Genomic DNA, 23,458 nt, shown 5'->3' with positions numbered 1-23,458 from the left:
CACTGTTCTAGGCACAACATTGGTCATTGGATCTCTCCAAGAAAAAAAATTCCAATATCTGACTAGAGAGCAATGGTAGGCATTCTCATAAAGAATCTGTAATAATATGAAATTTTTTATTATGAGTAAAGACAAAACAGTGTGATTAGATTTACTTTAAAATTTTTGTTTTTAATTTTATGATTGAATTTTATTACATATTTTTTTAAATGGCAACTCTTCTTAGGTGAAAAAAATCATGTTCCTAGTATTTGTGAGCTCCTCCACTCTCAGAGGTAGAAGATCAATGATTTTCTTTTTTTCTACTTTAATGGGCATGCTTAAAATTTTTTATTTAATGCTTTTTATAATTAAAGTTATATATATATATGTATATATGTATCTATCTATTGAGAAAGAGATTAAAAAGGCAAATAATTCTATAAGATTTACATCAAAAATAGTTGTCTCCTGTCCCTACTCTTCAATGATAACCATGTTTTTAGTTGTTGCTTCTGATATTTGCCTAAATTTCTAATTAATCTGCATATAATGCCCTTTTTTGATTATTTTCATTTTAGGTACAGTCTGTTTATCTCTTACTTTGGAAGATGAGGGTTTAGCTTGAAGACCTCATCCCACCTTTTTCTCCTTCCATCCTCCCAACAAATTTATGGCATAATATTTAGTGAAATCAATACTTAGTGACAATATTGTTTTGAAAATATGTATATCATTTAGAATTGAATTACATAATGAGCTACAGTTATATTTTCTTTTTCTTTCTCTTTATCTCTCTGAGTTAATAATTCTCTCTCGCTTTCTCTATTTTTTGTTTGCTTGGTTTTCTAAGTACCTATCACAAATTTATCCCCAAATTGTCTGCCAGTACTGTAACACTTTCATTATGTTTAAGCATTACCTTACCTCCTAGTTTCTTTTCCCCGCCTTTGGTGACATGCCTCCAGGATGGGCAGCTCACGAGGTCCGTTGATATTTGTCATTCTGGAATTTCCCATCACCATTATTCTGGAATTAATCACTCTTACCAGCTGCCTCTGGTGACCTGTCCTTCTTCAGACACTCCTGAACCAAGCCTTCGAGGACACTAGGGAAGAATTGAAGATGGGGCAGACCTGACATCATATTTCATTTATCACCGCTTCTGTTTGCTGCCTGGGGATAAAGGAGGCTGAGTGGTCACCTCTGGGACTCTGGAGGGCCACAAGCCCTGCCCAGGTGGTGGTAAGCCAGCACTAGCCCTTCACTGTTATTTGTGGGGAGAAACTTAAGGAGTCCCTGCTTCTCTCTTAATGATGGTGAGGTTAATCTAGGACATGTTGGGCTATGATACCAGTTGGAATAAGATTTAAGCCAATCAGCTCGCCTCAGCACTGTGCAGTGCTAATGTAGGGAGCCAGCTATGACTTGAGAGATAATGTAACCATGGCCCTAGTAGGCAGGGCTATGGCACCCATAGGACAATCAGGGCCTTGATAGAGGGTTGATCTACATCAAGAAAATGCTTAGGAAAAATACCCTTCCAGGTTTGGAAGACCCCTCACTCCATAATCTCTGAAGGATGGGCTATCATAGTATCTGGTGTTAAACCTGACAAGAGTCACAGGCTGTCAGTGGCTCTGGGTGATCTGTCCCCAGTGGTCAACCTGATGAATATCATAAACAAGAGAAAATGTCAGGAAAAACACTCATAATTATGGGATGGGGGACCAAAACCTTGAACTCATGGGGTGTGGGTGGGAGCACAGTAGGCCTACTAATTTCTGGACATCCAGGGTTGGGGACCACAATGCCCAGAAACTGGTCACCCAGAGCTCATGATTGGCAATCTAACCCTCAGACACCCCAAGATACCCACCCGATAAGGCTATTCCCTTGTTTAGGGTATACACATTTCATAAGCCCAGGCAGAAGTGGAAGGGCACAGTTCCTGGAACATGTGATGCTTCCTGTTGGTTCCATACTATCACCTCTCAATGCAGATCCCACAGAGTGGGCTCTGATAATGGGTAAGGAATAGCAGCCTGCCCTTTTTTCTACCTACTGGGCATGTGAGACATCTGTGGATGTTCAATGGCTCCCTGAAGATGGTGGGTGGGGAGGGAAATCAAGACTGGGAGTCAAGAACCCAGGATATGCTCCAGAACAGTGTTTGAATATACAAATCCCAATGTACGGAAGGACAAAAACCATATGAGAGACTGGGCATATATCACTGTAAGAATGGTGGCTCTGAGAAATGTGGTGCTCCAAAACGTCACGGCCCTGATCATATCCCAGCTGAAAAGGGAGGAGTATGTGATATTGTGGGGAAGACTGTGGCATTTGTATGCCAGACAACTTCCCAAATATACAGGATTTAGCAAGGCAAGCATATAAAGAAATGGCTAAATTTAGGTGGATTCTGAGTGAGTCCTGGGATATGTGGTCCTGATTATCATTGTTTTGAGAAAGTGGGAGCTTGTGTAATACAATGTGTGTTGTGCTTTGTTTTGTACAAATTGGTTGTAGTAAAATATTAACAGATGTCATCACCTGTTTGAGGAGTCACCACACCTATCTGGGCAATCAAAATTATTAGTGGGAGGGCTACTCCCATCCCTGACTAAAGAATTGGACGATGATGTATGCTGTGGCCAGTGCTTGGGAGGTCCAGAGACAGTGAGGGCACCCCATGTTGTTGGTAAACCCTGGGCGGAAAGTCCCTAGGTCTTGTGATGTGGTTAGAGGTTTAGCATCTGGAAATCAGACTTTACCTAAAGTGGTACCTAAAGTGTAGTTTTATCAGTTAAGATGTTGACGATGTGGCCTTTGAGTGGGTGAGGGCTAAAACTCTGAGAATAAGGAGACAGGATAACTCTGACCTGCAGGACTGATTTCTGTGCCAGCTCCAAATTCACCTGTATGTCTTTAGAGTACTTCTGCTAAAGTATTTTCAAATGAGAGAGCAACAATGTTCCAATTAACATACTTTTCCAAAACAGCATGTTTTTTTAAAAGGATGTATAAATCTGCCTTAAGAAATTTATTCTCTGTTTCTAAAATACATCTTAAAGCACAGGAACAAAAATTGCTGCAATCAAAATTTGCTTAAGATTATTTACGTCAGCACAATGGCCTAGGAAGCTCCAAAACCCTTGTTTTCCCAAGAAGACATCCAAATACAACCAAAAACTAGCTGAAATAAACTTGCAGGAGGGTAAAGCCAGGAGGGACATGCATCTCACTTATTAGGGGGCATCAGCCTGCCATGCATCTCCTATACTGATCCCCTAATTTCTTCTAGATGCCTTCTTTTCGCTTTTCTCTCTTATCTTGACAAAATCCTTTGATCTTTCTATTACATTTTCCATTTCTACTCTCATATTTTTAATTCCAAGGATCCTCTTTTATCCTTTTAATGTCTTTTTTAAAAAATAGCAACCCATTCTCATGTTATTGATGCAATATGTTGTATTATGTCTTCCAGGACATTAATCATAATTAAAAAAAAATTTTTTTTTCTCCAGATTCCTTTTCTTCCTGTTTGTTGGTTTTAGTCTCTGTCTTTCAGGCCAGAAAATCAAATTTAGTGAGCCCCTTAAAATGTGATTGGAAGTTTTCTGCGTATGGGTAGCCTTGTCACTGGTGGGCTTCACTGAAGGGGGATCTTGCTGGGCCGTTCACGTGAACCCCACCTGTCAGTGTGTGTAGATCTTTTCTCCCTCTGATGTCCTGCCTGGGAGTCTAAGTCTCCCTGCAAACAGCTGAGTCGTGGTGGGCTCTGTGGGTCCCACGGTTAAGGATATGAATTTTTTCTGAATCCTGTTTTGGGGACAGCACCTCTGCCCTCAGGCGGGCCTGTGTCCTCAAGAATAGAGTAATCCTTTGTTTGGTCAGGATTGAAGGGCCATCACCAGCAGCATAGGGGTGGGGTAGGGGTCTGGTCTTCTTGTTCTTAGTCCCCTCTCACTTCCACTTTTGGAGATTCCTGAAGCCTCCAGTTTCAGAGGCTTTCATGATGTGAGGTGTGTGCATCCTGGGACCCCTCACTTCAGAATTAAGGTTCAGATATCGTGGGTCCACCAGGTCAGATCCCTCTCGTCCATCAGCCCATTTGCTTTGCAGCTTCTACAATTCTGTTGCTTTTATCCCCCTTTCTCCTGTTTCTTAAGTGTGCTTGTGCCGTTTAGATTCCCTTTTCCTTATTATAGCTATTTGTGTATTTATTCATTCATTCCGGGCACTGTTCTAACAGCTTGACATTTTATCTATTCTAACCCATTTCATCCTCACAAGGGTAGTACTGTACCCATTTTACAGACAAGAGAAATTAAATAAAGCACAGAGCAGTTGCGTTTCTTCACCCAAGGTCACAGACGGGGTCAAGCCAGAATACTTGCTCTGAGCCACTGAGCTTCACATAAAACTTGTATGTTTCTTGTTAAATTTTCTTTTCATTTTAGTTTTTGCTATTCCCATCTCCTTTAGTGTGAATATAACTCCCACAAACCAGGAGAAGATGGGCATCCCTCACCGGAGAGTCCCCCAAACTCTCTGGGTTTTGTACTAGTCCAGAGGTTGTTCCTGGTCTCCATCACTGGAAGGTCAGTAAAGGACCCATTCCCAGATGGTGCTGCCACATGTCCTGTTGCTGCCAAAAACAGGTAGTCTCTGAGTCCCTACAGCAACCCTTGAGCCCTAAGCTGTAGGAACTCCTTCAGTTTCCACCTGGCCATTTTCCTGAGGCTTGCCTGCAGCCCCTACATTGTTCAAGAGGATGGAACCGACCCTCCCATTGATTCCCTTCAGTCAGGGCCTGGTTTTTATCTCTCATCTCACAAAACACACGCATGCAGCTTAGGGGTGAACTGTGCAGCTAGATTAAGGTAATCCCAATAGTTCACAACACTCTTCTCAAAGTGTGAGTCATTCAGTCTTGAATAGCTCATCTGGAGAGCACCAATTCCAGTCAAGGATCTCCAGAAGATCCCTCCCCTTTACTTAAGAGAGCAATATAGCTGAATATATACCCAACTTACATGGCTCTAGCCCCTTTGTCAGCTGGCTGCCTTTCTGTCCCTTAAATTCCTGATTTTCACATCCCAGGGAAGTCCAGAGTTCTCCCCATATGGCTTAACAGTTAACTACTTCCCCAGGCTTAACAGTTTTTGAATCCCTTTGGTATTTGTCCCTGGCTTCTCATGTGCTCAACATCTTCACCAAAACAGAACGAAACTCAGCATCTTCACCAATTTCTACAAGAACTTCAGCCGCATCAAGCACTTCATAATGTCTGTGGTCTTTCCTGAAGATCGCGTCTGAGAGTGCTGTAGGAGTGAGGGCCACATGCGCAGCGCACAGCATCCTGCCATCTCTTTGTCCCCCAACCCACCAAGCTCTTCTCTCCTCCCAGAGCTCCCCCTCCCTACCTTCTGCTAATCAGTCGCTTCTTGCTGGTTATGGTCCCTTAGCACCCATTCCTTTTCCTTTTGGCCAAGAGCACTGCAATTATTCAGGTATCCAGCCCTCCCCAGGCAGCTCCTGTCCCCTGGGGCAAAGCAGAATCCACCTCCCACCCCCTCCAAAGGTGGGCTTAAGCCAATCAGCATATATTAGTGACTGTCATTGGTTCAGGGATGGGGCATGGCCCAATTGCAGCCAATGAGATGAGAGAGATGTTAGCAGGTTGCTCTAGGAAAGAAGCTTCCTAGCTCCTCTGTGGAAGGTACCTGGAGAAGCTCTCCTTTGTGTTGAATGTGAACGGGGAAGTATGTGGCCTAGAAGCAAGTGGCAGCCATATTGTGACCATGTGGGAAGCCAGGCATAGGATGATTCAGACTAGGTGTTTTGTCATATCATTGAGTTGGGTCAGCCTCACTGAAAGCTCACTGGACTCCCTGCCAGTGAATGCTCTGAGTTATTTTTGCTGTCAATGCATCCTTACTTCTCTCTTCCTTCCTCTTGGCCCCAGACTCAGTTTTCTGGGTTCAGCTTCTAACCAAGTGGGCTTATTAAAATTGTGGCCCATACTAAAGTTGGTTATCCTTACAGGGAATTCATCAACCGGTTGCTTTTTATTCACCAACCAGCTACTTTTAAATCTAAAGACAGTGAAAAATTTCAGACGCCATCATCTGCATTCAAGTTCTGTTTCAAGGACAATGGTTGTGTTCTTGCCTTCTGGTAACTAAAGGGCCCATCTTGGAGATCATCCCTCAAATAAAGGGAGATGGAGCTTCAGGTGATCAATGACTTTATTCTAGAAACCGAAACTGCAGGCAACCCCCAACGGGCTATTCTCTAAATGACATTTTTAAAATGTAGAGTTTCTTTTAGCTGAGCCCCCTGGTACGTCCTTCCTACTTAACACACACACACACACACACACACACACACACCCCTTTCTGTAGAAATTGGGTCCAGAAGAAGTAACTGTTGTCAGCTAAATTGCATATGCTCCTATTTTATATATAGTAGTGTGTATGTGTTAATCCCAAACTCCTAATTTATCCCTCCTCCTGCCCTTTCTCCTTTGGTAACCATAAGTTTGTATTCCATGTCTGTGGGTCTGTTTCTGTTTTGTAAATAAGTTCATTTGTATCTTTTTTTTTAGATTCTACATATAAGCCATATCATATGATATTTGCCTTTGTCTGGCTTACTTCACTTAGTATGATAATTTCTATGTCCATCCATGTTGCTGCAAATGGCATTATTTCATTCTTTTTTATGGCTGAGTAATATTCCATTGTGTGGTTTGTGTGGGTGTGTGTATACATGACATCTTCTTTACCCATTCATCTGTCAATGGACATTTAGGTTGCTTCCACGTCTTGGCTATTGTAAATAGTGCTGCAATGAATATTGGGGTGTGTATGTCTTTTCCAATTATCGTTTTCCCCAGATATATGCCTAGGAGCGGGATTGCAGGATCAAATGGCAACTCTATTTTTAGTTTTTTAAAGAAGCTCCATACTGTTTTCCATAGTGGCTGTACCAATTTACATTCCCACCAACAGTGTAGGAGGGTTCCTTTTTCTCCATATCCTCTTCAGCATTTATTATTTGTAGTTTTTTGATGCTGGCCATTCTGACTGGAGTGAGGTGATACCTCATTGTTGTTTGGGTTTGGATTTCTCTAATAATTAGCAGTGTTGAGCATTTTTTCATGTGCCTATTGGCCATCTGTATGTCATCTTTGGAGAAATGTCCATTTAGGTCTTCTGCCCATTTTTTGATTGGGTTGTTTTTTTTGATATTGAGCTGTATGAGCTGCTTGTATATTTTGGAAATTAATCCCTTGTCAGATGCATCCTTTGCAAATATTTTCTACCATTCTGTAGGTTGTCTTTTTGTTTTGTTTATGGTTTCTTTTGCTGTGCAAAAGGTTTTAAGTTTAATTAGGTCCCATTTGTTTATTTTTGTTTTTATCTCTGTAACTCTAGGAGATGGATCCAAAAAGATATTGCAGTGATTTATGTCAAAGAGTGTTCTGCCTATGTTTTCCTCTAGGAGTTTTATAGTATCCAGTCTTACCTTTGGGTCTTTAATCCATTTTGAGTTTATTTTTGTATATTGTATTAGGGAATGTTCTAATTTCATTCTTTCACATGTAGCTATTCAGTTTTTCCAGCACCACTTATTGAAGAGACTGTCTTTTCTCCATTGTATAGTCTTGCCTCCCTTGCTGTAGATTGATTGACCATAGGTGTGTGGGTTTATTTCTGGGCTTTCTATCCTATTCCATTGATCTGTGTGTCTGTTTTTGTGCCAGTACCATACTGCTTTGATTACTGTAGCTTTGAGTATAGTCTGAAGTCAGGGAACCTGTTTCTTCCAGCTTCGTTTTTCTTTCTCAAGATTGCTTTGGCTATTCAGGTTAAAAAAGAGTAAATTGCATATACTCTTTACTTTATTTGAAGTCTCTTTTTCTGTCTCTTTGGAATATACATACAGGTATGACTGAGGCTCACTTTCTCTAATTCTAGGAGTTTCTCAGCATTCCAACATTGATCGCTCATATTTAACTTGGGGAAAATATTTTAGGAGCTAAAAGGAAACCTATCAAATAGCCAAAAGTATTTGGAGATCACCTTTACGAATGCTGAATAAAAATTCATCAGTTTCAAACAAACATGGCTCAAAGCAGAAGTGATCCCAAGGAGACAGCATTTTTAGAGCATAAAGGTAGAGGGAGATAGGAAATGGAAGTCATCCTTTCAGTTTTAACAGATTAGGATTTTTTTTCTCTGATGGCAGATATCCAAAGTCAGTCACTTTTTGGGAGGGAGAAGGAATCAGGTCTAAAGGCCTATACTAATATTGATTAAGATTAGGTCACCTTTTTAACCCCTAGTTTCTTTTATTCATTAAGCAATAATTATTTGTTGATTTCCTACTACAGACCAGACACATGTTGGGGATTCAGTGGAGAACAAGACTGTTTCCTTGGCAGCTTGGAATCTACACACTAGTTACCAAAGAAAAGTCCTGGCTATTGTCCCCTGCAGCTCTCCTGGCTGTCAGCACATGCCCTCACTGACCAACCCTATTACCAGACACTGCCCCTGGGATGAGGGTCACTGGACTCGCTACCACCAAAACTGCCAGACCCTGAGACAAATATTTCCACTAAGTCAATCCCTGAATATCAGCCAGGGCCACAGGCCCAGAGCCACAAATACAGTAGGCCCCATCTGAAAGGAACTAAGTTTTAGGCCCAAGAGAATTTTAATGAGTCATTTTTTCCTTGAATGGGAGTGATTTTCACTTCATTCGATCACCTTCTTCCCTCACCTACCCGTTTATCTTTAGAATATGGCTTTACTAAAACAAGACTGAGTATCATCAGGTGTGAAAGGACCCCACAGACCGTGGGAGCCCTTGGGTATAGAAGGATAGGGAGTCTGTCCCTGATTTTGTGTTAGTTGCGCTGAATACGCTGCATGGGCTCAAAGATATTAGGTGATGGTGAAGCCCGGAGTGGAGGACAACAGGATAACTTGAGAGAGTTGGGGAGCAGTCTTCAAGCTTGAAGCACTGGCTAAGGCCATGGCTGAATGTAGCCTACAACCACCAGGCACAGGATTTATTTTTATTTCATTGACGTAAAAGAAATTTGAGGTTTAAAATTTATGGGAATTATAAGCAAATATGTTTGCAGATGTGATAAGGAAAAATTGTCACTAATCAATTAATTCACATTAACTTTTTCTTACCACATAAAGTAGGTGTTCCTTTATAGAAAATACAGAAAAGAGAGATTAATAAGATAAAAATTACTCATAATCCTATCACCAAGGGATCATCACTATTACCATAGCTCCAGTATTTTGCAAATCTTTTTCTTTTTTTTCAAAATAAGATTCTATTCTGCATATTCTTTTGTAACCTGCATTTTTGGGCAACTATATATTGAGAACGTTTTTTCATGTCATGGCTTTCTATGACATCCTTTTTGGTGGTTACATTGTATATTCTATAGTATGGACACATGATACATTAACTTAAATAATCTCTTTTTATTGGACATTGAGATTGTTTCCCATTTAACTTCACTACAAAGAACAGTTTTGCTTCTAATTTTGAAAGATTCCTGCTTGTGTAGTTTAAACAAAGATCTGGCCCTGTGGAAGGTAGGGCTTTGGGTTGAAGAAGTGGCAGTTAGGAGGAACTAGGAGATCTGGGTCTACTAATTGTTTACCTCTTGTCTGACTAATCAGGTTAACAATTTTCTGCCTTGATTTCCCCTCTGGCAAAATGGGATCATAAGCCTCATACTTTCCATAACCCTGAAACTTCTCAAATTTTCAGGAACATTCAGGGAAAAGTCTGTGTTGAATGATGTGGAAGCAGTGTCATGGGGCTTCTTGATTGTGGGAAACTGGTCTCCTTTTGCTACTTCAGGAGTGGGATCTTGGCCATTAAAACTTCCCTGTTCCTTCTCTATGCTCTCTCCCCTCTATCTCCATCCCAAATTGACAGTCCAAAGCACTAGTTTATCAGATCTTATTCTAATGAAAGAGAGGGTGTTATTTTCCCCCTTAGTAGTCATGGCCATAGCCACAACCATAAGTGAGTTCTCCTCCAACCCAAAGCATTTGCCTGTTCCAGCCCAGCAGATAAAGCAATTCATTGGACTGTAGAATGTCAGGACCATAAGAGACCACAAAGGTGACCTAGTCTTCTACTCCCATCCCCATGTTATAGAAGGGGAGTGTAATAACATTCGACCAATGTTTTTGGGTTAATGGCAGAGCTGGAACAAGGGGCAGTGCCAGGAGGCCATGTGGCCAAATGACTAAGTACTGTGTCTTTGGGGACAAAATGCCTGGGTCAGTCCTATAGGCAACACTTCTCAGCTGCGTACTTTAAATAAGTATTTAAATAAGTTGCCCAAGGAACTTATGTAAAGTCCTCAAGTCTCAGTTTCGTTTTCTGTAAAATGAGGATGGTACTCATAATACTTATCTCATAGGGTTGTTGTAAATGAGATAACATATGAAGAGAGCTAGTACATGATACTTCCCCAGTAAATGTTGGCTATTATTATGATAACAAGGGTTATCATAGCACTGTGCTATGGTTTTTCCCATAGCACTGACTCCTTTGTCCAGGACACAGCCCTCTCCACCTGATTCTTGTGTTGGAACCAGAACTCTTTACCAGCAGCTGACATAGGGATTACTCTTCAGAGAGAGGCTACTCTAAGTAGGTTTGCACTTGGGATGCCCCCAAATTAACCTGTTCCCTCTGGCTGCCTCTTGCCAACCACCAACCTAGTAGCATTTGTGTAGAAAGAGTGAAGCATGCTGCCTGTGGTCTGCGACAGAAATGTAACCATAGTACCAAAGAAAATTAACAACGTGGCATAGCCTAAGCATCCTGATCCTAGCCCAGGGATGTAGAAAACCTGGAGATACATTAGCTCGGAAGGGCCCCTTGTCTTGTCAACAGACCCCTTAGCTTGTATGCAGCCATCCCACCAAATTTCCTTTCTCTTACATGTTTAACTTAAATGTTTCTTGGAATTAAAAACATTGAGGATTTTTAAAAACATGAACTTAATTACTTAAGACCCACAGTCATGGTTGTATAAAGAAAGAAATCCCAGTAAAATTACCTACCTATCTATCTATCATCTATCTATCATCTATCTAATCAAGCATCTATCTACTTTTTAAAAGCAAGTCAGGTTTAGTTAATTTCCATTTTAAGCCTCATTGTGCAATTGACCTGTGATGCCAGTGCCTGCATCCCAGACACACTTGACTTAAGGACGGGTCTTGTGCACCCCAAGGACCAGAATCACAAATTCTCTAGAGCTGGGTAGGAAAACTGAAAACTCCTTTATTTCAGGCAGATCTTGACAAGCCTTTTTCTTCTTTTACAGAAATTGGGAAATATTCTAGATTATCTAGGAAATTTTTATTTGATTTATCTGAAGAAATATTTTAAAGCAAAGACTGGTCTAGCATCTCAGGCCAAGGTGCTTCACTGAGTGTAGTGTAGGATTGTGTTCAAGGCCATGGGCATAAATACTACCACTGTGGCTGCAGCAGAAATGCTGGCCAAATTGAAATCATCCATTGGGTCCTGTTTTCTTTCCTCCTCGTCTTCCTCTCCCTCCCTCCTCTCCTCCTCCTCCTTTAATGAAATGAACTTATATTAAATGAGCAAAATGAAAAACTACCAAACTTGCCTTTTCCTTCACAAAACAACAAAATGACATGATTAAGTGGTGAATTTAAGTTCAATAAGTACAATGCTTTGACTTCAAAAAAATTTAATTTTTTTCTATGTTTATAATTTGAGGAGAGAGATTTCTTATTTCTTTCTTCTGTGACTCTGTATATGTATTTGGAAAAACCTCAAATTGTAATTTCATTTTTTTCGTTCTCAGTAACTGTCCAAGTTGTGGCCTAAACCTTAATTATTCCTGGTAGATGTTTAGTCCTGGCTAAATTTGCTTGTTGTTCACCCCCAGGAATAAGCCTGCAGGTGGTCACATATTAAATGGATGTTTCATCTTGTAGGAAATACTTGGGAATAAAATGCCAGAATGGGGTGAATGAAATGGGCAATTGGGAGCCTTGCTCCACTTTACAAAAAAAAGAAGAAAAAGTCCCTTTACCACTATAAATTGATTTGCCACAGAGAAGACAATAGGGCATGGAGGATGAATAGTAGCCCTTATCCCACGTGAGGACCATTCTGCCTCATGCAGGACCGACCATGTTTATGAGTGTAAACCACGTTTATGCTTCTGCACTTACAGATCTGGAGCCCAAGTCAGTGCCCTGTTTAAAAGAACTAACCATATGTGTTGTATGCAGCTGTAGACTCAGTACGTGTGAGCGTGGTGTGCTCACCTGTATAGGCACACTCCTCTGGCAAACACACAGTCTCTCCTGAACAACGATGTCATTAGAATAATTCTTTTTATTTTATTTGTTCAAAGTCAAGCATTCACTCCTTCAGATCACCAGTATCTTATAAGCCCGGTGCTGGCACACTGCTGCAGGACTGGGACAAAGAGATGATGTTACAGTCTGGTTTCTATGGCAACAGAGGAGGGGTAATGAAAACCGAAATGTTGGAAACACCCGTTCTGACAATTGTGACATAATTCAGGTTATTACAAGGACGTAACTACCAAAGAAGCAAAAGTGTCATTACCTTGCAGCTCGTGTCAGCAAAAAGCTACACTGCACATTTCTGTTAGTTGGGCTGCTAAGAGGAAGGAAACACAAAACACACACACACACACACATACTTGCACGCCTCGTTTTCTGCATGTAAAATGTGTGTGTTCTTTAAAAGCCAGTGGTTGGCTGGTTTTCTGGACATGATGTGGTTGAAGCTGTCATCGTAATGGAAATTCATTGCTGTAGCTATGGTAAATCGAGTTTTCTGCCTGTGCTGAATGCATTAGTCTAATGAGATGTTTGCAGCCGGAGAGCAGGGCTGCTGGAGACTAACTGTGAGCTATTAACACACGGGTGGAAGATTAGCTTTTGCAATACTCGGTTTGCATGTACTGAAAGTCATCTGTCTTCTGAGTCAACATTCCCGGCCTGGTAAAGAACCTGATCAGGGCTCTGGTGAACGAGCTGTAGGTAAGGGAGATGCACAATCGGAGGGTGTGCCGTTGACATGGGATCCTTCTCTTTTCACTATAAGCATAACAGATTACCTGTTTCAGTTCTTCTGGATTGCATGCCTACATTTACGGCAATCCACGAGTGTCCTGCACTAAAACCGCTGAGGCAGGCAGGTAAACTTTAGTTCCTCCTACTCAAAATACAGTGTTTGATTTCTTGACCAGATCTCAGAGGGGAAGACATAGTATAGAATTATATAGTTTATCAATCTGGGGTACATATACTACTCTTTCACTCTGCATTTGAATATGTAGAAAGTTATTTTTTTTCCCAAATGTGCACTCAAATAATTGGTTAGTTTTTTTTTTTTTTTTGGCATGATGATTTCACTTTGCTTTGTTCTGTTTTTTAATTTAAAAAATTGTAGTATGTCTTGGGATAAATATATTTACCTAACATTTAATTTTTATAATCAGTATGTTGTGAACATGTAAGAGTGGTTTTTAAAATTGAATTTTGTTTTTTATATCTCAGATGGAATATTTTTTATGTCTTTGTACTAGTTTCTCCTAATTTACCAGGATAGATGAGAATACTATTTATTGCTAGTTGCTGGTATTGGTTCGTTTTGGGGATAAAAACCAGGTGACTATGCAGTGTCAGAAGCAGTTTTCCCAAGTTCAAATACAGAGTCACCTCCTTCCCAGGTAGGGCTTTGTGTGACTTGAATCCAGGGGCGTGATTGCTTGCTGAGCAGGATAGGGCAGTGGATGAGGGTGAGGTGCGGGCTGCAGGTGGTCATAAGATTGATGGTTGAGGTGCTCAGAAGTTCTTTCCGTTACCTGTAATGGTGAAGGAGAGTGAAGGAGAGGAGGCGCTGGATTCTGTGATGATACTTGAGCGGGTCCGACAATCAGTAGCTTCCTGAGAAAGTGGCTTTTTGGTTGGTCTCAGAAATTATGGTATTTGAGAAAGTAATCCAATCATTTCAGAATCCAGATGTTTGTTGTATGCTGTGTTTTTCTTCCTTTTCAACCAGAGGAACCATTTTTGAAGAGTGAGAAACATAGTTGCTTTTTTTCCCTCAAGACTTAAAAAAAAAAATATATATATATATATAAGATAGGATATTTGGAGTGAAAGCATAAAAATAACTATGAAGGAATTTATAGTGTGGAAAAGTAAACTACCTAGGAGCGCAATATTCATGTGCAGCATTTTTTTGTGTGTTGCTTGGTAGAACTAGCCCGAAAAAATGAAGCAGGTATTTGAACAACAGCGCTCGGTGAAGATTACCTAGAAAAGCAGTAGTGAATCGTCTAAACTCAGATAAAATGTGAATGTAGCGCCTTCAGTTTTAGGGAAGTTGTCTGGTGGCTTCACAATCTACCTTTCAAACATATTTGTGACAGATATTTAAAAAAATATGAATGTGGTTTCTTTATCGTTGTGTGTGTGGAGAGGCTGTGTAATATTTTGGTAAATAATTTATGTCTGCTTGATTTGTGGAATTATAAGAAAAGTGAAAATTCCGCAAACACCCAGTTCTTTTATGTTTAACGTGTTGAAATTTCTTCCCTATGCCACTAAAATGACTTCTGTTTTGCTGCCAAGACCCACCCTCCCAAAACCATGACAACAGCAAGAATAAAAAAAAACTGACAAGTAAATGAACAATAATAGAAAGAAAACAATAAGAGATACAAGAGTAAATTGCTTTGGGTCATTTATCTGCTTTTGGTAGTGTGTTTTTGAGGCAAGTGAAACCAGCAGAAGCAGTTTCACTTTCTAGTTCTTGGCTTCTGTGGGCTGGGGTCGCAGGTGCTCCTCCAACAGCAGGTAAGACAAGCAGACCAGCTGTTAGAACACAAGCCAGCCCCAGGTACTGTCTCTGCTGTAAAACTTTTATATTGAAAATTTGAGAGAATAATGACTTTTAAAATGTGAAATAACATTTGCTTATTATAAAATTCAAGCGATGCCCCAGAGTACAAAGATAGAATATTTAGAAAATTTTAAACCTTAAATGATGTGAAAAATCACAAGCAGAAACCTCTCATATTGTGGCGGCTTTTATGTATTTTTTAATCTAAATTTTGGATCTTAAATATTTAAACAAGTTTAAGGAAACATTGCTGAAGTGCCCTTACATCAAAACAAGGAATGCTCAGAGAGAAATAATCTTTACGCACACGTGGGAAGTTATAGTTTAGAGTGTTTTGGAGGTCTGCAGTTCGGCGTGGCTGGCTGACACATCACACACATTCACTCGCTCCTGAAGACACTTTAGAGCGAACACGGGGTCCTGGCAGGCAGAGGTGGGGTGGAGGTCGGAACTGGCTCCCTGGGGCCCCGGGCAGGGCTCTGCGGGACGAGGTTCCTCCCGAGTCTGTACCCATGGAAGTCGCAGCGTCACACTGACGCCAGGTGGCCCGGCGTGCTTACCCCGATCAACACGTCCTGGAGAGAGCAGGAGGCGACACTGCCTGGGAGCTTGACAGCCCAAGCACCTCCAGTTTCTTTCCGTGAGGCTTTTCTTCCACGGAGCCTCTGCTTTTATTTGCAGATGGTGTGGAAGAGAAGGGAAAAGAGATGAGGAAAGACTCTTTTCCCATCAAATTAACAAAGGGCATAAAATTAGGTCTCACAGTTTGGAAATGAAGTTTGTGAAAGCAGTCCCTTTTGGTGTGAGCACATGTGATTCTTAATTTCGGTGGACAAATCTGACATTTCGAGGAGAGAGCTTTGTTTAAGTGTCTCCTGGACATCTTACTTCTTAATCCTGCAATCTCTCAAAAGACTAGTTTGAGATTTACATGTTTTTAATGTTTTTGCTGCCTTCAAATGCAGACAGGTGAGGAGAGGCGAGGGGGATAAAAAACAGCCCCTGGGACAAAAATCAAATGGTTTTATACTATATAATGTAACAGAAGCCACCACTGTGTCTAGTAAATTACTCTAAATTTTAATTGAGTCACAAAAGCCACACCATAAGCTTTAAAAATTACCCCTTTATCAATAAGGTGATAATTAACTTTCTCTGGAATTAGCAATTCTCTCAGCCCCGTGCAGTCTGCAGCCTAGTAAGTTCTCTGGAATCTTGCCAATTTTTAACAATTGGTCTTTTGGCAGACCTACTGGATTTTAATTCAAACATCTATTGCGACATTTTCTAATGTGCTTCAAAGACCATTAGGATCACTCAAATTGTAAAATTTCTGAGGTTGAATGAGTGACTCAGAGTGTTTGGATTGCATTTGCATCTGTCGCTTTCTCTTTCTTCATTTTCCTTTTCTACCTTTCCCCCCAAACCTCTGCATTTGCAGGATCGCCACACGCTAGTCTCTGCTGTAAATCTCTGCTGTAAGTCGCTGTGGCGAATCCTGCATTCGTCGGTACGTTCAAACCAAGTTCGAGTGTTTGGCTGTGAGCCCACGAGGTTCTAAGTGTTTTTCATTGTTGCGCTCATCTAGGCTTCAGTTCTGGCAAGGGTTCGTTCCTTAATACGTCTTCAGACTCTCACCCTGGGGTTGTCAGATGCTGAGATTCAGACTGAGCCTCAAAGAAGAGGAGCTGCAGGCCATTTGAGACGTGCTCGGGGCTGTTTGCAGTTTGGCTTATTCTGACCTATGTGTATAAATGTCTGAGGAGGTAGAGGAGCTCTGGGCAGTTCAGAGCAGCCTGCTCCACAGCAAAACCCCCGTGCCCCACTCTCCAGGGCTGTTGGTCACTTGTGGGTGGCATTCAGGGGCAGCCTGAGGAGAGACGCTGCTATTTGGCCACAGCAGCTGGAAGGCAAGTGGCGATGTGTGCAAATCACTCCTTCCAGGAGTCAGACCTCTCTCTCCACCCTCTGGGTTCTTCAAATGTTAGCGTTGGTGAGCTGTTGCTTCTCTCAGCTAATAATAGACCTGGAGACAAAACTTCCTGCTGGGTTAACCTGGCAGTTCTGACACAGTCAAGAACATCTCTGCCTTCAGGAGTGGGGGATGGAGACAAACAGCCAGCAGGATTTCCGCATTCTGGAATAAATCAGCATTTTTCAATCTGAAGAGGCACTTTGCCACCACTGAGGAGATAAAACACCTCTTGCTTCTTGAAGTGATTACTTCGTGAACTATCACTGCTTCTTGCAGTGATTATTTGAGGACAGAAAGGAGTTTATTACCCAGTGGCAATCCTCACTTTGCATTAGGCTGAAAAGTCATTCCACTGAGTCTATGTGACACCTAGAGTAACAGGAGTATATTCCGAGATACACGTCGCGGGCTTCCCTGGGATTGCTCTTGTTACTGTTTGACCAGTTGTGATTTAGAGAGAATCTGGTGGCACCAAACTGTATAAACGCCTCTTTACTCTCCTACAAACTCAGACACGTTCTCCCTAAATTTTTATTTGTGGGGAGGCAGGTGTGCATTCTTTTTCATCAGCTTCATTTATTGATCACATAAATGGAACTTGGTCCCAGTGTTGCTGCTTTTTAGGAAGGATTGCACACTCCTTTGAGCCCTTTGGGGAAGGGGCTGGACTGAGGAGTGGTGGTCTTACTGTCTCCAGAGGGCATTCAGTGCAGAAACAGAGGAGTGGAGTTGGCTGTTGTGAGAAAATTAATGCGCCAGGGAAAAATAGCGTCAATGCTGTGCTTTGAAAGGTGGTGACGTTGTCAGGTTAGCCCTGTGATGGTGACTCAACTTTTGTGAGCTGAATATTTGGTAACTAAAGACTTTGCCCTTTTTGTCTCTCTGTGCTGACCATTCTAGAGCAAAAGCCCCAGTTCTTTCAAAACACACACATATGGCTGAAATTCATTCTAAAGAAATATACAGCCTTTCATGAAGATGGGCACTAAACTTGGGAGCAAATGCTGATCTGGACAGAGCAAAGAATTACTCTGGTTAGGTCCTAGTCCAGCCCAGGGAAAATGGTACTGAACAAAGATAAAACCCAGAGGAGAGAGCCTATTCCATCCCTCTTCCAATGAGGACTTGGGCATCACCCTCCCTCCTATATCCCCTGGTGCAGTTCAGAAAGGATTCAGTAATAGCCAACAGTAGCACAAGGCTGTCAGCTCACAGAGCTTTATGGGTCATTCGTTTTTTTTTTTGGAAGGAGAGATTTTCTATGTTCCCTTTCTCATTTGTCCACAAGTCATCCTGGGACATCATCATTCTGATGAGAAAACCAGGGTGGAACGCCAAGGAGTGTGTTTTTCTCTGGTGTCCGGAGGCAGGCCCTGAGCCCTCTCACCAGACTGATGTTAACGCTTAGAGCGGCCATGTGTGAGGGTCTGCCTTGAATGCAGTCTTTGAGCAGGCCTGGAACTGGCCTCAGGATTTGAATCCCGTTTTGACAGGGCCTTGGTAAAAGAAAAAAAGAAGAATTGAGGAGAAAAACCCAAGGTGAAAACCAACTTCGGGGCATTCACACTTTTTGTTTTGGAGCCAGGATTTGGAGGTTGTGTTACTTAATTCCTTTGGGCCTAGCCATTTCTAAACTATTACAAGCCAATAGGAATCATTCTCATTCTTTGTGGCCTTCCAGAAAAGAGGCTGACCTCTTTCCTTCACAGCCTTTAGGATTCAGTGCTCTCACTATTGGGAAATTATGCCAAGGCTTAATCAAACAATTAGCTTTTAAGATATGCTATTTACCTAAAGTGAATAACTCAGAAACATTGGGTGAGGCATTGGGTTTATTGATCAGGAAAGAACTTCACAGTGGGAATAGAGTTTTGTCATTTTTCAGTCCTGAGAAACCTGTGGTCACTGGTTTTATTCATACTGTTGCCCTTGTTGCCTATGCTAGGGGACTTTGCCATGAAATTTGGGAGTCAATCCAATAGCCATCAGTGCATTCCCACTTCTACTGAGAATCCCCCCTTACAGATGCCAAAAGATACTCAAGCATGTTTGATTATATCACCTTAAGACCTCATTTGCAAAGATGCTTCAAGTGGAAAGCTGTAGAAAGCTTTAAATTTTGGTGCACAAATTATGCATAGAAACAATGAGAAGAAAAAAAAAAAAACCAACTGGCTCTAACGCCTGAAATCACCACCTACAGTGTGAAAATATAGCCCTTGTATTGAGTGTTTGTAATGTAATTAATACTAAGTATCTAGCACAGTACAAATGTGTATTGTATTAATGAAACCAGGTGAATATAAACTGTCTCCAGGGAACTGAAGTCAGAAACTGAGGTTGGGATGCAATGGTGTGTGACGATGTGTGGAGGCCAAAGATATGTGATGCTATAATGGACTGGTCCTTTCTTTCTATTGCCCTCCTTTTAGTAAGAAGTCTTTTGGCATGAACCTAGTAAAGAATAAAGGACCTAAAAGTTCTCTGATAGCAGAGCAAAGAAAAAGCACATTCAGAAATGTTTGTCTTTTACACACGTTTCCCTGGAAGCAGCCCAAATCTGCTAGGGTCAAGTGTGGAGAAATTGAGTTCTTATTCGTTGGCTTGAGACCAGAGTAGGGTGGAATAAATGGGAAGTATAATCATTTAAAAAATCTATTTCTGTTAGGCCACTGCTTTTATGATTATATTTGGCATTTTCATGCCTGAGGAAAAAATATTTCCATGGGACCAAAGACTTAGGCAGTCTTTGTAGATTTCTAACAGTGGACAGTTACATGGCTTCCTGGGCAAAATTAAGCAGTCCCAGGCTGCCCTTTGGTTGAGATTTCATGTATTCTGCTTGTGTACTTGGTAGACTGATTATCAGTTTCCAGGGGGTTTTGTTTTTCATCCCTGAGAATACGGATTTGGGACAGGATAAGAACAATTTACACTGGGACCATGGATCCACTTAAGTCCCAGACCATTTTCTAGCCAGGTCACCCCTCTGTGGAAGCTGGAAGGTTAAAGTAATAACCTAAATAATGAGGTTAAGGGAAAAACATCTGACATTTGAAGGGAAGAGTTAAAAGTAAAAACCTCTACTCTGAGAAGTGATCTCTAAGTGATTCCCAGATTCTTTAACTGAATGGGTTTTTTTTTTTTTTTTTTTTTTTGCAGTACGCGGGCCTCTCACTGTTGTGGCCTCTCCCGTTGCGGAGCACAGGCTCCGGACGCGCAGGCTCAGCGGCCATGGCTCACGGGCCCAGCCGCTCCGCGGCACGTGGGATCTTCCCGGACCGGGGCACGAACCCATGTCCCCTGCATCGGCAGGCGGACTCTCAACCACTGCGCCACCAGGGAAGCCCAACTGAATGGGTTTTGAAGGCCTCCCTCCCAGGGCAGCCTCAATCTCTCCCCTAGTGTCTGCAAAGGATGCAGCCTACACCCTCAAGGGGCTGCCCCTTCCATTGTTGGAAGCTCCAATTGTTAGCAAGGGAATCTTTCCCCTAGAAGTTCCCTCGGCTTCTTCCCCCAGTAAATTCTTCCTCCTGTGAGGGTGTTCTTTTGTCCTCAGAGCTGCACATAATAAATCTGAATGGAGCAGCATGGATTTTGAGTGGCTACCAGTGTGACCCAGTTCAAGTATCGTGGCAACTCTGGGCCGCCCTGAACGTCCCCTCCTCCCAGGGATGGTATTCCTGTTAGTCCCCACTGCTGAGGCCCAGTGCCTTGACTATGGCAAGTGCTCAGTAAATATTTGTTGAATGAATGAATGAACGAGTAAATGAATAATGTCGGCATGGGTGGAAGCAGCATAGTGTTGTGGAAAGGGCATGCACACTCTTTGGTGTTACCCCTACTTTACTAGATCATAGGATATAATATTTCAGAAGTTGGGAAGATTACTTGGGATAATGTATATAAAGTTCAAAGGAGACAGTATATAGAAAAGAGCATTATAAACTGTAAAGTGCCATGTGAACAGCAATGTTACCAACGAGGGTTCTTAGCCTCCTTAATCAATGGAAATTGATCAGAGGCTAGACAAGAAATTCAGGCAAGGCTTTATTGGGGCCCCTGGTGCAGCAGGAGGGAGCAAGGACAAGTAACAGTTTCCCTGAGGGCAAGCCAGCTGGTTCCTTATATGGGGTGAGGGTAAGGGGTGTGTCCAGGGGTCAGGCTGGAGGGGTAGCTTAGGTGGTTTGCCCACCCCTTTGGTGGTGTTTTGTGCAGGGGGCATGCGCAGTACCCTGCTTTTGCTCCCAACACCTTTCTTTTGCTCCTGGCTCTTCAGAGTGGCAGTTGGGTTTTTGGTCTTTTGGTCCATGATTTGCCCCAACTGCACATGCACACAGCTATTTTTAGTTCCTTATAGTTTCTTTGTATTTTGTTGCTTCAGGAGACATTTGTCCGGGTGCAAGCACTGCAGCAAAGGGTTCCAGGTCCCAGGTCCCAGCCTGTCTCAGTAATAAATTCATGTTTCCATTTATTGAGCACTGTATGCTCAGGGGTGCTGAGGGAAGCACTAATCATGCTTTATCTCATTTGTTGGATTGAATCCACATAGGAAGTCAATATGGGAGGGGCTATTTTTATCTCCATTATACAGATAAGGAAACTGAGGCTTAACTTGTCGTGTGTCACATGGCCATGTGAAGTCTGCTGAGTCTTGCCTTAAGTTTTGAAAAGCTGATGAAGCATCCATGTCTTTTCACCTGTGAGGGCTGAAGAGAAAGAGTTCTTTCATGCCTCAACACCAGCTGCTCCTCCTTGGCCTGGCTGGGCTGCTCCTAGGTCCAGCAGGTTCCAGAAAGGAAATGATTCCTTAGTGTTTCCACCTGGAAAGGCATTTTTGATCCACACAAACTTCTTTTAAAGCAGTGGATTCTCAGGCCTGTCACACTCAACCCTCATTTTTATTACAAATATTTTTAATGCCCTGTTTACAATCCTGAAGTGAATTTCCCACCCACATCCACAATTTAAGAAAAATCAGCATGACGTCATACCTGAGATCCAAAGAGGAACGAAGGCAGCGTAATTTGTAATTACTTCCAGTGCAGGTGCCTGGCTCTGGAGGCCAGTGACGTGATCAGGTGCTTGGCATTTGCTACCTCCAGTGCAGCTAAAACAGGCGAGTGATACTGGAGACTTGGATAGCACAAGCTTGTGCTGCTGCCAGTGACGTGATTTTCCAAAATGGTAAACAACTCTTGAAATTCTGAACAAAATAGAGACAGTCTTTCCTTGGTTTATGTACTAATTGAATTCTTGGAAATATTATAGCTGAATAGAAATACATTATGTTTATACGCAAAACGAAGTTAGTTCTAGATTCAGAAAAACGAGGTCTTCACTTACGTGACTATATGGTGAGCAAGTGCTTCATTATGTGCGACAGCTGCGTGCACCCAGCGTCCCTCGTCTCTGCCCTCCAAGTACAGTAATGCTCACCCTGCCCCCTGCATTGGACCAGCGCGTTTCCAAAATGCCCCTCTGCAGGGGTGTGATCACCACACCTGTGGATCAGAGCATGCCAACTGCCATGCATTTCACTCTCTCCTCCCTCCCCAAACACCTGATTAATTATGGCTTAGAAAAAAGATGGTTCTGTTTTGCCAGCTCCCTACATGATTACTAAGCAGAGCCATCTCAAATATCATGGCAGGAATTTGGGGGTAACTTTGACATTCTGAGAAGATGCTCGCTAGCGAATTTCCTCCAAAAACTGCAGCTTTAAGCTAAGTGAGAAGGCTCTTTGTATCATGTCTCATTCTCCTTCAGTGTATGAATAGGCTTTATCATAAATACAGTATTTTAAAAATACCTTTGTAAAATCATCAGTCTTTTCTGGGTTTGCTTAAAAGCATTAACTCTTACTGACTAAAGTAAGGCTTATAACTAGGTATCCACAGGATAGCCCTGGAACATACCATTATTCCACTTTACAGACAACACTCCCCCACCCCCGAGATTCAGTGAGTTTAAACTCAAGGTCACCCGGCAAGTGGTATAACTGGTGTCAAAGCTAGGTGTGCCTGACTTCAAACTGATGCCTTTGCTCCCGTGTGACCTGGCTCCTGCCTTAGTTCTTAGATGATACACTTTTATCCATGATGTGGAAATCCCATGTCTGAGGACTTTCTCCTTCTTCAGTACATAAGAATGGGGTGAAGGAATAAAGATGGCACAGATTCTTTGACATTCCTACCATGGAGTTGTGGAGTCTAATTCCCTCTCTTTGACTCTGGGCTGTCCTAAGTGACTTCCTTGGCTCATAGGATGTGGCGGAAGTCACGTTCCAGGACAGACAGGAGGAACCTCTGGGACTCTCCGAATGCTCGCCCTTGGAGCACTGAGCCGCCACGTAAGAAGTGTGACTGCCCCAGGGGTACCAGGCCACGAGAAGTCAAAGCTCTGTGGAGAGGCGCTGGAGGATGAGATACCAAGGGGAGAGAGGAATAGGCATGAAACACGGAGTCGCTAGACATGTGAGTGAAGATACCATCCTGGAAGTGGATCTTCCTG

At 42.2% G+C, this 23,458-nt stretch overlaps 1 protein-coding gene across 2 annotated transcripts in view; it reads left to right on the top strand.

The window, feature by feature from the left end:
* Positions 1-12,877: 12,877 nt before the first annotated feature.
* SCML4 (Scm polycomb group protein like 4) overlaps positions 12,878-23,458 on the top strand; it is a 117,688-nt gene continuing 107,107 nt past the window's right edge. The window contains exon 1 of one of the 2 annotated variants that reach the window (XM_024755037.1): positions 12,878-13,100. The gene's annotated coding sequence lies outside the window, so the exon portion shown is untranslated. The remainder of the gene's footprint in view (positions 13,101-23,458) is intronic. The other variant, XM_024755058.1, reaches the window with a different exon arrangement.

The sequence above is a fragment of the Neophocaena asiaeorientalis genome, unplaced genomic scaffold (assembly GCF_003031525.2).
Source record: "Neophocaena asiaeorientalis asiaeorientalis breed wild unplaced genomic scaffold, Neophocaena_asiaeorientalis_V1.1 scaffold105, whole genome shotgun sequence".
Taxonomy (NCBI): domain Eukaryota; kingdom Metazoa; phylum Chordata; class Mammalia; order Artiodactyla; family Phocoenidae; genus Neophocaena; species Neophocaena asiaeorientalis.
This window is presented reverse-complemented; position numbering and strand designations above follow the sequence as displayed.